The sequence below is a fragment of the Corvus kubaryi genome, unplaced genomic scaffold (assembly GCF_017639235.1).
Source record: "Corvus kubaryi isolate FWS band 111438036 unplaced genomic scaffold, C.kubaryi_AGA036_p1.0 37398, whole genome shotgun sequence".
In the NCBI taxonomy this organism is placed as follows: domain Eukaryota; kingdom Metazoa; phylum Chordata; class Aves; order Passeriformes; family Corvidae; genus Corvus; species Corvus kubaryi.
Genome location: NW_024581137.1, coordinates 52,354,210 through 52,365,734, shown reverse-complemented (window position 1 = coordinate 52,365,734; position 11,525 = coordinate 52,354,210).

The window sequence follows — 11,525 nt, the reverse complement described above, 5'->3', positions numbered from 1 at the left end:
TTCTACTTCATTTTCACCTATTGATGTTCCAACATGTAGCCTGAATAAAACAAATTGGCTTTTCTATTTTTCTTTTCTGTTCTTCTCATTTTGTACATCTCAAAAATTTATTGCTGGGGCCCAGCTATGAAATGTGGCCATTGATTTAAGTTCAGTTCCCTGAAAGACAGAAGGTGGTTGTGGTCTTAGAAGATTTGCTTCCCTGAGGTTTGGTTTCATATGTTGGAGGAAGCTCATCTATCTCTAGGAATGAACAGCACTAGCCACAACAGAGTCTTCAGGATTGTTTAAGTGAAGGTAAATACTAATAAAAAAAAAGCTAAGAAGAACATAATTACAGAGCTATTACTCAGCATCCACAATCAAGTACTTTCCCTGACATCATTGTTAACAGTGTTCAGCTAATCCTCTGGAAGAGTTTTTACTGCTTAAACTCAGTACAATTTATTTTCCATTTTCACTTCTATTTATCTGTTTTTATGATAATGAGTGCTTAATCCACCATTCATCACTGGTCTTACTATGATCCACTTTTGAACATTTCAATCTGATTATACCAGCTATGTAACTCAGGGAATTAGCACACCAAAGTGTGAACAGCAGGACATTATCTGGCTTTTTATTTTTGTGTGGGTAACAATTTTCAGGTGGTGTTTCTAAATTTTTTTAACAAAAATAAATGAAATGGCTGCTGAAGGGGAATGTAGGAGAAGGGAGGATTAGGCTTTAAGGTTAAAATGGGTTAATAACAGCCAGGAAGAGTAGTTTTGTGAGAGCTTATCAGCATCACTCCCTCCGTGGGTGTGAGAAGAAGCCTGGAAGGAGCCTGGATACTGCAACAATTCAGCTGGGGATGGCTCCACAGTGCTCTGGTGGTTCATTTTTACTGGTTCTGTATAAAACCACAGAATTAGGAGAAATGTCAGAAAATAAGATATGAGTAATGCTTTCAAAATTGATAAGCAACAGAAGAGACCAGACCTGTTTTTGATGCTACACCGACAATCCAAAGCCAATGTCTTGTTTTTTTCCAAGAAAACTAAGACCTGAAGGTTTGTGGTTGTTGGCCAAGGTAGTTGTATTTATGAGTCTTTGCAGGAAACTTGTATTGGGGAAGAGAAGTTGCTGCTGCCACAGCTTATTCCTTCCCCTTGAGCAGCACAGCAGCATTGTCACATGTGCAACACAACCACACTGCAAAGCTTTTGTCAGCACAGCTGTGGGTCACAAATCACAGCTTACCCTGCTACTGGGTGAAACAAGAATTGTAGCAACAGCTGGCGGCAAAGATCTCTGCTCCAGGCCCCATCCCTCAAAAAAAACCCTCTGGCTTTAGCAATTCTGGCAGGACAAGCAACCCAAACCTTTGCTTACACCAGCGTTGTTGCTCTTAAAAGTTGTTAGGTAACAACTAATTACAGAGCTATTTCATTATAAAGTTGCTCCATTAAGTTGTGCTGGGAACTAGTTTGCAAAGTTCCTTTGGACATAGGTGGGTCAGTTCTCACCAGGAGTTTTTGAACCTTGCCCAAACCTTTCTTTGTGGTTCATTCTTAATAGTGATATGTTATTGAGGCACCAAGCAACAGAGGTTTATGAAAATAGTATTGCACAATACAAGAACATCACAGGTTATTTATTACCCAGATAATATTAACAAGGTGAGAATAATTACTTGTTACACATGGAAATTAAAATAATGGCCTCTTCCCAGTAAAGCACTGTGGCTTCCTGCTGCACAATCATATCCTGCTTAGTTCAAATGCTGTAGGTGGTAAGGAGAAAACTGGGAGGGGTGCAAGTTGGGTGGAGTGTAGGGGCATGAGAGAAATAATAAGGAAATAGATCACCTTGTAGGCAGATTTATGTAGGAACTTTAGAGAAAAAGGTGGAAGGTCTGGAGTTGATCTATTAGAGAAGAATACCTGGATTCTACTCTTGGACTACCAGTAGGAGAGGAGATTTATAGACCTCTCTGGGCAATGTTCAAGACCGTTGCTTGTTGTGTGCCACTCAACCAGCTGTTTCCCCTGGCCATTCTATACTGAAATATGGGCCTGCTGAGAAGGTAATGGAGAGTGGCCAGAGAGGCTACAGAGAAGGTGGAGAGCAGCCTGGGTAAGGCTGATGTGAGTGTGGGTAATGGAAGAGGCAATAACTGGGTGCTGAGGTCTCGAGCTAGCTAATCAACACCTTTTTGTAAAGCTGAAATCTCTTCATTTTATAGGCAAGAGGAAAGAATCCTGCAAACTGATTAATCTTTCCAAAACGGGACTAAAAGCTCATACAAAGGCAGAATTATGTCCCAGCTCTTCTGCCACGAGCCATTGAACTTATAGTGAAATATGAAAGTGCCATTTTTGGCCAGATTGGATTAGTAAAACAACCACATCTATTAGCAAAACTTAAGGCACTGTGAGATATGGTTATCCTAGAGAAAAAAATGTGCTGCAATATAAAAGGTAGGTTCATTTGGCATTCTTGATACGTAAAGTCATTGAAACTGCTTTTGTTAGAACAGCACAGGGGGAGGGGGCTTATGAATAGGAACAAAAATTCTTTTTTGTTTATATTAACTATGAAGTGACTTAGGTATCATACAGAACACAGTTTTTCCTTCCTTTTCTTTTTCTTTCTTTCCATCCTTCTCAGTGAGTCTCTTCCTTCCTTGCGATGTTGAGATAAATAGGATGGAAAATAAATGTTAGGTGAAGGAACAACTTATATCCCAGCTTTGTCTCATTTAATTTTACAGTGACCATATCCCACCTGGGATAGAGGACACAGATACCTCAACTCAAATTTTTAGAGTAATTTGGTTGAAATTGAAAAAAAGAATTTAAAATAACACTATTACAATCTCATATTTTTACATAAACAGGAAAAAAGCATTTTCATCCCTGCATTAGAGATGGCTACCCAGCTCTGACTGAATTTACCACAGCAGGTGGCTTGCTGGGGCAGGGCAGGGAGAGCTGTCTTGAGCAGGTGGAAAGGCTGGGTCTGCCTGGAGAGCTCCATGGGGAGCCCCAGCAACAGCATTCCATGTCAACACATCACAATGGATCCTCAGATCAATACTGCTTTGGTTTGCATACGTGTAAGGCTGAATGATTAATTTAGCAAACAAATATAACAGAATGACAATTCCCTACTGGAGACTGTTAGAGGAGCAGCATGTTTCCCTTTCCAGTAAATCTGGAGGCTTGTGTGTGTTGTTACATCTTATTTTCAGAGAGTGCTGCTTGGGTGTCTGCTTGATCAGCTGAACAAGAGTTGATGGGAGAGGGACTCATGGTACTCACACATGAGGGATTGTGTGACCTCTCCAGTCTTGTATTTCCACTGGATAACAGAATGGGACAGGGGTGAGCATCTCAGTGCTCTGCCTGCTGAATCCTTCTCTGGATGGTCAGAAAATGGCCTTAGAAATTCCTGTGCCGTATTCATCCTTTGGGCTGATTTTCTTTTTTTTTGCACAGCTTTCAGCACATTAGTCATTGTTCAGCTGCCCCTTGAGATAGAGAGTCCAGAATTTTATGAGTATTTTATACTCCCCATTCTAAATGTGCTCTATATTTATAGTCTGAAATTCACAGAATCATAAAACAGTTTGGGTTGGAAGGGACTTTTAAAGCTCATGTCATGTAGTCCAACCTCCCTGCAATGAGCAGAGTTGTTTTCAAGTAGATGGGGAACCTCATCCAACCTGACCTTGAATGTTTCCAGGAATGGGGCATCCAGCACCTCTCTGGGCAACCTCTGCCAGTGTTTCACCACCCTCACTGTAAAAAATCTCTTCCTTAGCCTGAATCTATGCTCGTTTTATTTAAAACCATTACCCCTTGTTCTATTACAACAGGCCCTGCTAGTAAGTTTCTCTCTATCTTTCATGTAGCCCCTTTAGGTACTGGAAGGTGCTCTAAGGTCTCCCCAGAGCCTTTTCTTCCCCAGGTTGATCAAGCCCAGCTCTCTCATAGCAGAGATGCTCCATTCCTCTGATCGTCTTCATGGCCTCCTCCAGACTCACTCCAACATGTCCATGTCCTGCTTCATTCTGCCTTAGACATCTCCTTCTACTCTCAGAAATCCCTTTTCCCTGTGGGACACAAGGCTGACACAGCCGCTCTCTATGAGCCAAACTAAACCCACACCAGGATCCCTGAACTAAGTAATTTCAGCTATGCCCACTGAACTCCTCACAAGTGGCCTTGTGCCTGCAGCTGACCTTGTGAACCTTGGTTCTCAGAGTTGGCAGCTTTGACTTTCTGTAGCTTTCAGTAGGTGATAAGGTTGAGCCTTCCCCCAGAAACCAATTTAGAGCCGCTTTTGCTTTTCAGTCTTTTACATGGAGCATTGTCTCCCATAACATCCCCTTCCTGGAGATGCTGTCCATCTGTCAGATGCTACTATCACACCTTCCCCTGGGCTGCTCCTCAGCATCTCTGCTGTCACACCCAGCTACCCTTGACCTTGCTGTGGACTTTGGAAGTACAGACTGAATATTGTCACACAGGGGTTGTCTGACATTGAGGTACACAGTGAAGTGATGACAGGAGATTTGCATTTGTTGTTGCTTTCATCCTCTGCTCAGGGTGACTGCAGCCCTTAGGAAATGTAGTTCTTGGTGTAGAAATTGTAAATACTTAAGTGGCATCAGTTTTCAAGAGGAGAAAGGAAAATGGTGATATTTGAGGCACTTGTTATGGTAAGTTCTGCACTCTGCATAGAAATGAGGACACAACAATGTGCATGTGTATTTAATACCTCTGGAAGCGGGGTGGAGCTTGTCAGCTTGTACTTCAGCTGAAACAGGTTCAAATCCCAGCTTTGCCTGGCTGGTAACAGTACTAGAGTACTTCCCTATCCTTGTCATCCTGAATGTGGTAGAACGAGAGCTGAATTTATCTCTTCAGGCATCCAACTCTACTAACATCTGTGTTTTCCACTCCCAGCCTCTGGCATGAGCTGCAGGAAATGGCAGAACCCTTACCAAATTTTCCTTCTGATCAGTTCTGTACAGAGGAAATATTACAGACAGTTCATTTCCAAGGCACGTGGAGAAGTGGAAATAGCTCCTTCTAATTAAAGATTAAATTGCCACTTAGGTAGTCAGACAGGCATTAAGCCACCTTCTGAGCTCAAGGAAATGGCTCCATGTCAGAAAACAGGCATAAATCACCTGAGAATATGATCTTGAAGTAGCTTGGTGGATTGATATCTAGAGAACAGCTCTTAGAGCTGTATTTAGTTAAAAAATCAACATGAATTATTGAAGGGATATGCATAAGACAAGCACTATTCAGCTTGATTCAAGAGTATCTTCAATAAAGGCAAGAAAATCTGTATCCAGGTGACACAGGAGGTAAGAGCTGATGTTATGACTGTTCTCATGGAATGTCACTGCAGGGGAGCCAGAGAAGAATCTGATATGAAATTTATTTTGGTAGACACCAACTTGTGAATGTCAAAACTTAAGGAAAAAAAAATCAAGAGTTAAATTCAAAATGGGGAAAACATTTGCATTTAAACTATTGGGCCTTTTCATACTTCTCCAGTTAACTGCCATAACTTTATTGAAAGATTCAGAAATACAAAAGATATTCACCACAGGTTTCATCTCTATCACTTTGCTAGTAAAAGATTATTTATTCCAGAAGTGTCATTGCCATGAGCCACTGCCCCAGGGGTCTGATCTGTGGATAAGACTCAGAGAAATCATAATATACCAGTGGAGGAAAGTAGGAACAGAAATGTCAATAGAATTGGTCTCAAATATCTGAGGATTGAAGTAGACTTCTAATCAGAGGGATTATCTTACTCATGACCTTAAGTCCCTTACCTTATCCTTGGTGGGTAGTGCCTCCTGTACATGTCTTCCCAATAAAACCAAAGGTGGTTTGTTTTCTTTTTTTGTGTGTAGGTTGTGTGGAGGACAATGGCATCTGAAGGTGGAAACAGCTCATGGGCTCTCCCATGATCAGGCTGAGACAATAAAGAGTCTATCTGTATTTTTTTTCGTGCTCAGTGGTAGAAAGTACCAAGTTGTGCAGAGCCATTAGCATTTCAGTTGTATTAGTGGTTCCTTCATGCGTGTAATCACAGCCATTGCCACTGCTCCTCTTAGTGAGAGGAAGTAATTATCAAAAGGAGAAAGGAGACCTCAAGGTCAGGTTTATATCTGAGTGCTTTGTGTTTCAGACACCAGCAGTGTCACAAGCCCTGAGAGCCTCCCCCACCTAAAAGTAAATGTTGTGTTGGTGGAGCATGACTACACGTGTCCTCCGTGTAAGGAGAGGAAGTTCAGACATCTGCCTTGTACTTGTGACTTCCAGAGAATTCCACTGGAGTGGAATGAACCCTTCCTTCAATGAGTAGCATGAATTTCTCTGCTCTTCAAACAAATATATCTTTCAAGGAATTGGGGAGTTTGCTGACAGTAGGGTTTCACTATGCCCGATACAGATCAGTCAGATTAGAACTTACAGTTTTATATGTATTTCTGTATTTTAAAAGAAATTAACAGGTAAGTAAAATAAAATGACATTGGCCTTGATTTTCCTGTTTGGGGCTTTGTCCCATTTTTTAAATCTCTGGAAACTAACTTTGTAATTCTGAACTGCACTCAGCTCTCACCTGTCAACTATGTCAAAAAGTGACATATGAAGGAGGAGAAAAATTATACCCTTAAACCTAATGTATGGTCATGAAATAGTCTCGCTTTCTTATATGACTGCAGCTCATTAGCTGTGCTGCACAAAAGGGTGTGACAGCCTGCTTTTCTGCCACCATTAAAACCTCCTCCGTTTTCTATAATGCTTCAAGCTGGACCTTCCCTGGGTAGTTGCCTGTCAATTGCTGTGCCCATTGCCTTTTAGTAAATATTTTTCTCTTTATATGTCAGTCAGAGGGGTGGGAATTTTCAGAAGAAGCAAATGCTGGAGGAATATTTTGGTAACTTTTTGTGGACTTTTCCAAGCCAAAGTCTTTCTGCTTTCCATTCATCTGAGAATTAGTGAAGGTTGCCTTGAAGATCTATTGTTGTTTATGGTAACCCTGTGGAATAGCAAGGCTTGAAACTTCACTGGTTTTGCTATCACTGTGCTCCAGGAGACGTGCTGTGAGGATAGGGACTCGACATAACATTTCTTCTCCTGTCATCTCTGATGACGCAGATGCACAAACGAAGTTCTACTTGTTTACTCGCATGTTAATTTTAAGCTTAATTAGTAACACAAGGGGTGCAGGGAATTAGTGTTTGACAAATAGAAGAAGACACATTTGGAAGGAGAATGAAGCAATGTTTGTTTTTAAGCTCCTAAGAGGATGTTGCAAACTGTGAAGAGAAAAGGAAAACAAAGTTGAACTACACGAAAAGTACTGAAGAGTGTGTCCTTTCAAGTACTCCTTCCTCTAATTTAAAAGGGCAGTGACTGCAAATATAAAGAGCACAGAAAAATTTGTCCTGTATTTAATTTTCTAGAGGAACAAGAGCCAGTATGAACCTGGCTGTTCATTCCCCAGGGAAGACATCGGATTGAGTTTTCTTTGTAACTTGGGTATAACCCACATAGTTTTATCCATTGGCCCCTCTGTGATTCCTGCAGTCCTTTAATAGTCTTTAATATACCAGCCTTATGTTGGTTAAACAATCAACAGAAGAGATCACTATCTAGCCACTGCTGAGGAACAGGGAGAATGGCTTTAAGGACCCCTGCCAATTTGCTTTACCCCTAATATTTCCCCTTCCCAGCTGAAAAGCAGCCCTTGTGGAGGATCTCACCTTCTGATATTTCTAAACCCATTCTTAGACTGCAAAATGGCACCAAGGGTCACATGAAAGCTGATGAAGAGTCAAGACCAGGTCTGAGGGGTGTGATCTGTATTACGAGCACCAGGCAACCGCGTCAGTTGTTCAGGAGATAAGATTTACCACTGGCTCATGTTGTACTGTTGTTCCTGGTGTGTTTAGAGGCAGTATCTCCTCCTTTCCTGCTGTGCCTGCCATCCCTCACCTGGAAAAACAGAGCAGCAAGATCAAAGCACACGAAGCAGCTACACTGCACTTGCAAGGTATTTTAAAGTCTTGTGTCTCTGTTCTTGGTGAGACTGCAAGCTGTCAGCTGAACAACTTCAGCAAAACACGGTGGCCTGGATCCAGAGCTTTTGATTCTGAAAGTCTCTGGAGGACAAGAACTCGATTTAGAGTTGGAGGAAAATCAGTAAGAGCTGGTGAAGGTTGAGAATGACTGTGCAGCCCCTGCATGAGAGCTAAAGGGTCATGGACCCTGCAGCATACCAGCTTTGAATGATTATCTCTCTGGAACAGTGCTTTGCACAAGAAGCATCTCTCAGGTCCTCTCAGCAGCTGGAAATCCTTCTGGTTTTGTTTAGTTTAAAATGTAATTTCAGCAGTGCTGATGAGCAAGGGCATATGGAGAGGGCACACGCTGCCACCCATGCTGCAGGTCATGAGAAACAGATCAGCACTCCTCATCCCCAGAAAGGCTCCTTCCAGCCCTTTCCTCCAAGGGGTTCTCTCAGTGCATCTGTGCTGTTGTGTGGACCTGTTTTGCTGTTTTGTCTTGGTTTTTCCCTGTAACTGTGCCAACTCTGCGGGCAGAGGGAAGCACAGCACCTCCTGGTTTTGCTGGTCCCATGGAGGGTTCTTGTGGAGATAGTGGGCCCTGCTTCCACTTCCCCCACTCCACAGCTCTGTCATCAAAACTTCAGTGGCCAATTACTGCCAACATTGGCTAGGAACTTTGGAGTTTGGCATGTTTCTTCTTGCACGTTCAAAGAGTTGAAGGGTGAAGTGTGAATCTCTGCCAAGTATGTTTGGGTCTTGTTATTGGTTTTTGTTGTTTTGTTTTGTTTAATTTAGTTTAGTTTTGGTTTTTTCCCCTAGAAAATTACAGCTCTGCCATTGGGCTCTCTTCTCTTCCCTGCTAAACTGGTGAGCATTTAGAGAAATTTCAGTGTGACTGCTAGTGAAGTAAATTTATTCTGGGGTTTCTGAGCAGAGCATCTGGCCCTGCATAGATCTATCTTCATTGCCCTGCATGAGCTGGTCTATACAATTTTAATTGTGCTGCTTTACACCTCCCCTGAGAAACCATTTGCTTTTCCTTAAAATAATAAGGAGTGCAGTGGAAATTGGATTGGTTCCCAAATGCCATAAATCTTTTCCCTGGTTTTGGGAGAGACTTCCAAAATCATTGACTAAACTAAAAGCAGAATTAAATGCATATTATAGACTTCAAGAAATCTACCTTTAATAGTTACACTGTGTCAGCTATCTTTATTTCTTTTTCTTTTTAATAAAAAGTCTATTACAACATTCCTCAGAGTTTCAAGTTGTTAGTGCATTCTGTAGTTATTTATAGATAAATGTAGTATATGGCATATCTAGGGAAATAGTAGCCTACAACAGCCCTGTGCTCAGTTGCTTGAAAGGAAAAAGCCCGTTTCATGTTTTAAATTTACTAGCTTTGATATACGTAAAAGGCATAGAGAGACTTCTCCTTTCTTCTTCAGACTGAGCTGAAGCCAAATATTTTTTGTCTTCCACCAGGGACCAAGTGAAGGATGCTCAGAGCTTCCTCAGCAAGGTTTTCTGAAAGCACAGGAGAGACTCTCCTTGTCAGGAATTCAATTCAAGACATCAGCACAAACCCTGGTTCTTAAATCAGCACAAAATAATACTTTCCTTTTTGTATAAAGTCAGCTTTCTCTAGACCAAAGAGGGACTTTTCTAGAACTAAGAGGCAGGTAAGGATACATGTTCTGCTTATATTCTCAATGCACAGGTTATCTGAAGTTTTTCCAAAATATTTCTGGACTGCTGTTGCAATGTTTTTATTGCAGTCTTTTATTTTTCGTTTACTTAGCATTAGGAATTGACCTGGTTGTTTCACCAAAAGTGTTGAGATGAAAATTATAAATCTATTTCCTTTTTCTGCAAGGAAAATGGTGAGGTTTGGTTTTTTTTATTGATTAAAAAAAAATAAGTATCAGGATATAGCTTCTGTTTTGCTGACAAAGTTTTGGTCATAATCATTTTTTGAGTCCATGGCTATCATAACTGAGTTGAACCTGACAAATTTTTGACAGTGTTCTGCAGCTGAATAATAATTCCACTGAGGTTCATGTAATAATTCAATCCCACTTCACCTTCGTTTGCCAATCACTCATGCTCAAATAAATCTTATTAATAGGACATAATGCTCCAGACCTGTGTTTTGATCCTGCTCTTCTTTAAGGAAAACTCCTGCCCCTTTCCCTGTGATATCAGTTTCCTGTTCTTTGTTCTACTACAGCTAATATACTCCAAGCTTTTAAGTTTAGTCTTTTTGCTGTACTTCATTTACGCATTGTTTTTGTAAAATTATTCTGCCCGCATGATTGAAATTATTCTTACAAAATTTCTCTCCTCGAGTCTCTTTGCTTTTATGAAAGTTTGTATTGCTCCCCTCAGAGAGACTCTTGTCTTTGATTTGCACAGTAATTTTCCTGTGCACTTAAATTTTTCTCCTAGAAAAGGAATTTGTATTGTCCCCTGGCCTATGTGTTAAGATTTTGTTTTGTTTAATCCATTTTAATTTGGAGAATGAAAAAACGTCATTCAACTTGATCCAGATGGAAAAAGACAAAGTTTTTGAATTCCAGAGGACATTTCTGTCAAGTTGTTACCAAAACTCATCTTTATTAATGATGTTCTAGTATCTGGGTACTCATTTAGGGACTATGTTACCTCCCCATATTTTATAACATATATGGAAACAACTATTAATTTCCTCATTGATGAATGCAGTGCTATATTCAATTTTGTGCATTCATGCTTATTCTTTAGCATCTTTTAAAGTTATTTATGGAACAGGATTTCTACCTACTTTTACGAAAACAAAAGTGTTATTTTCTTCTTTCTTCAACAGACTGCTTTGCCTCTAGATGGAAACCTAGCTGTTTCCACTACTTCTTTTCATGCAGGAATTTTTTCCTTTCTCAATACTTATTTTAAGGGAGTTTTGCTGGTTCTGTGTCATCTAACCCAATAGTTCAGGCGCCTCGTGTTAGCCATCTCTGGGTGGCTGCATTCCTGTCTCTATATGTGATGCTATAGAACTGCTTATCAAGATGAGAGATGAAAATCCTGGCCCTGTGGGATTTAATCAAAAATAGTAAGGAAGGATGGAATGGAAGGGAGGATGAATGAATTAAATTCAATTAAATAAATAACTTCTAAAATAATGATGTTTCCTGGTCTGCATTCTGTATGATATTCCCCTAACAGAGAAGACATTACCCTCACATAATTCCCTTTTATCCCCAGTTAACCTCCTGTTCTTCTTCAAGTTGAGGTGCTCTGTGTCTTATTCCTGTGTGGTGCCACACAACAAGGACTAGGAGCAGTGAGTGATTCAGACTATGTGGGGTTTTGCCTTGCAGAAGGCTGTGAGTGGGCTGAATTTCTCTGACTCATTGGAGAGGCTGTGTGTGTGTGAGAAAGGGCTGGCACTAGGGTA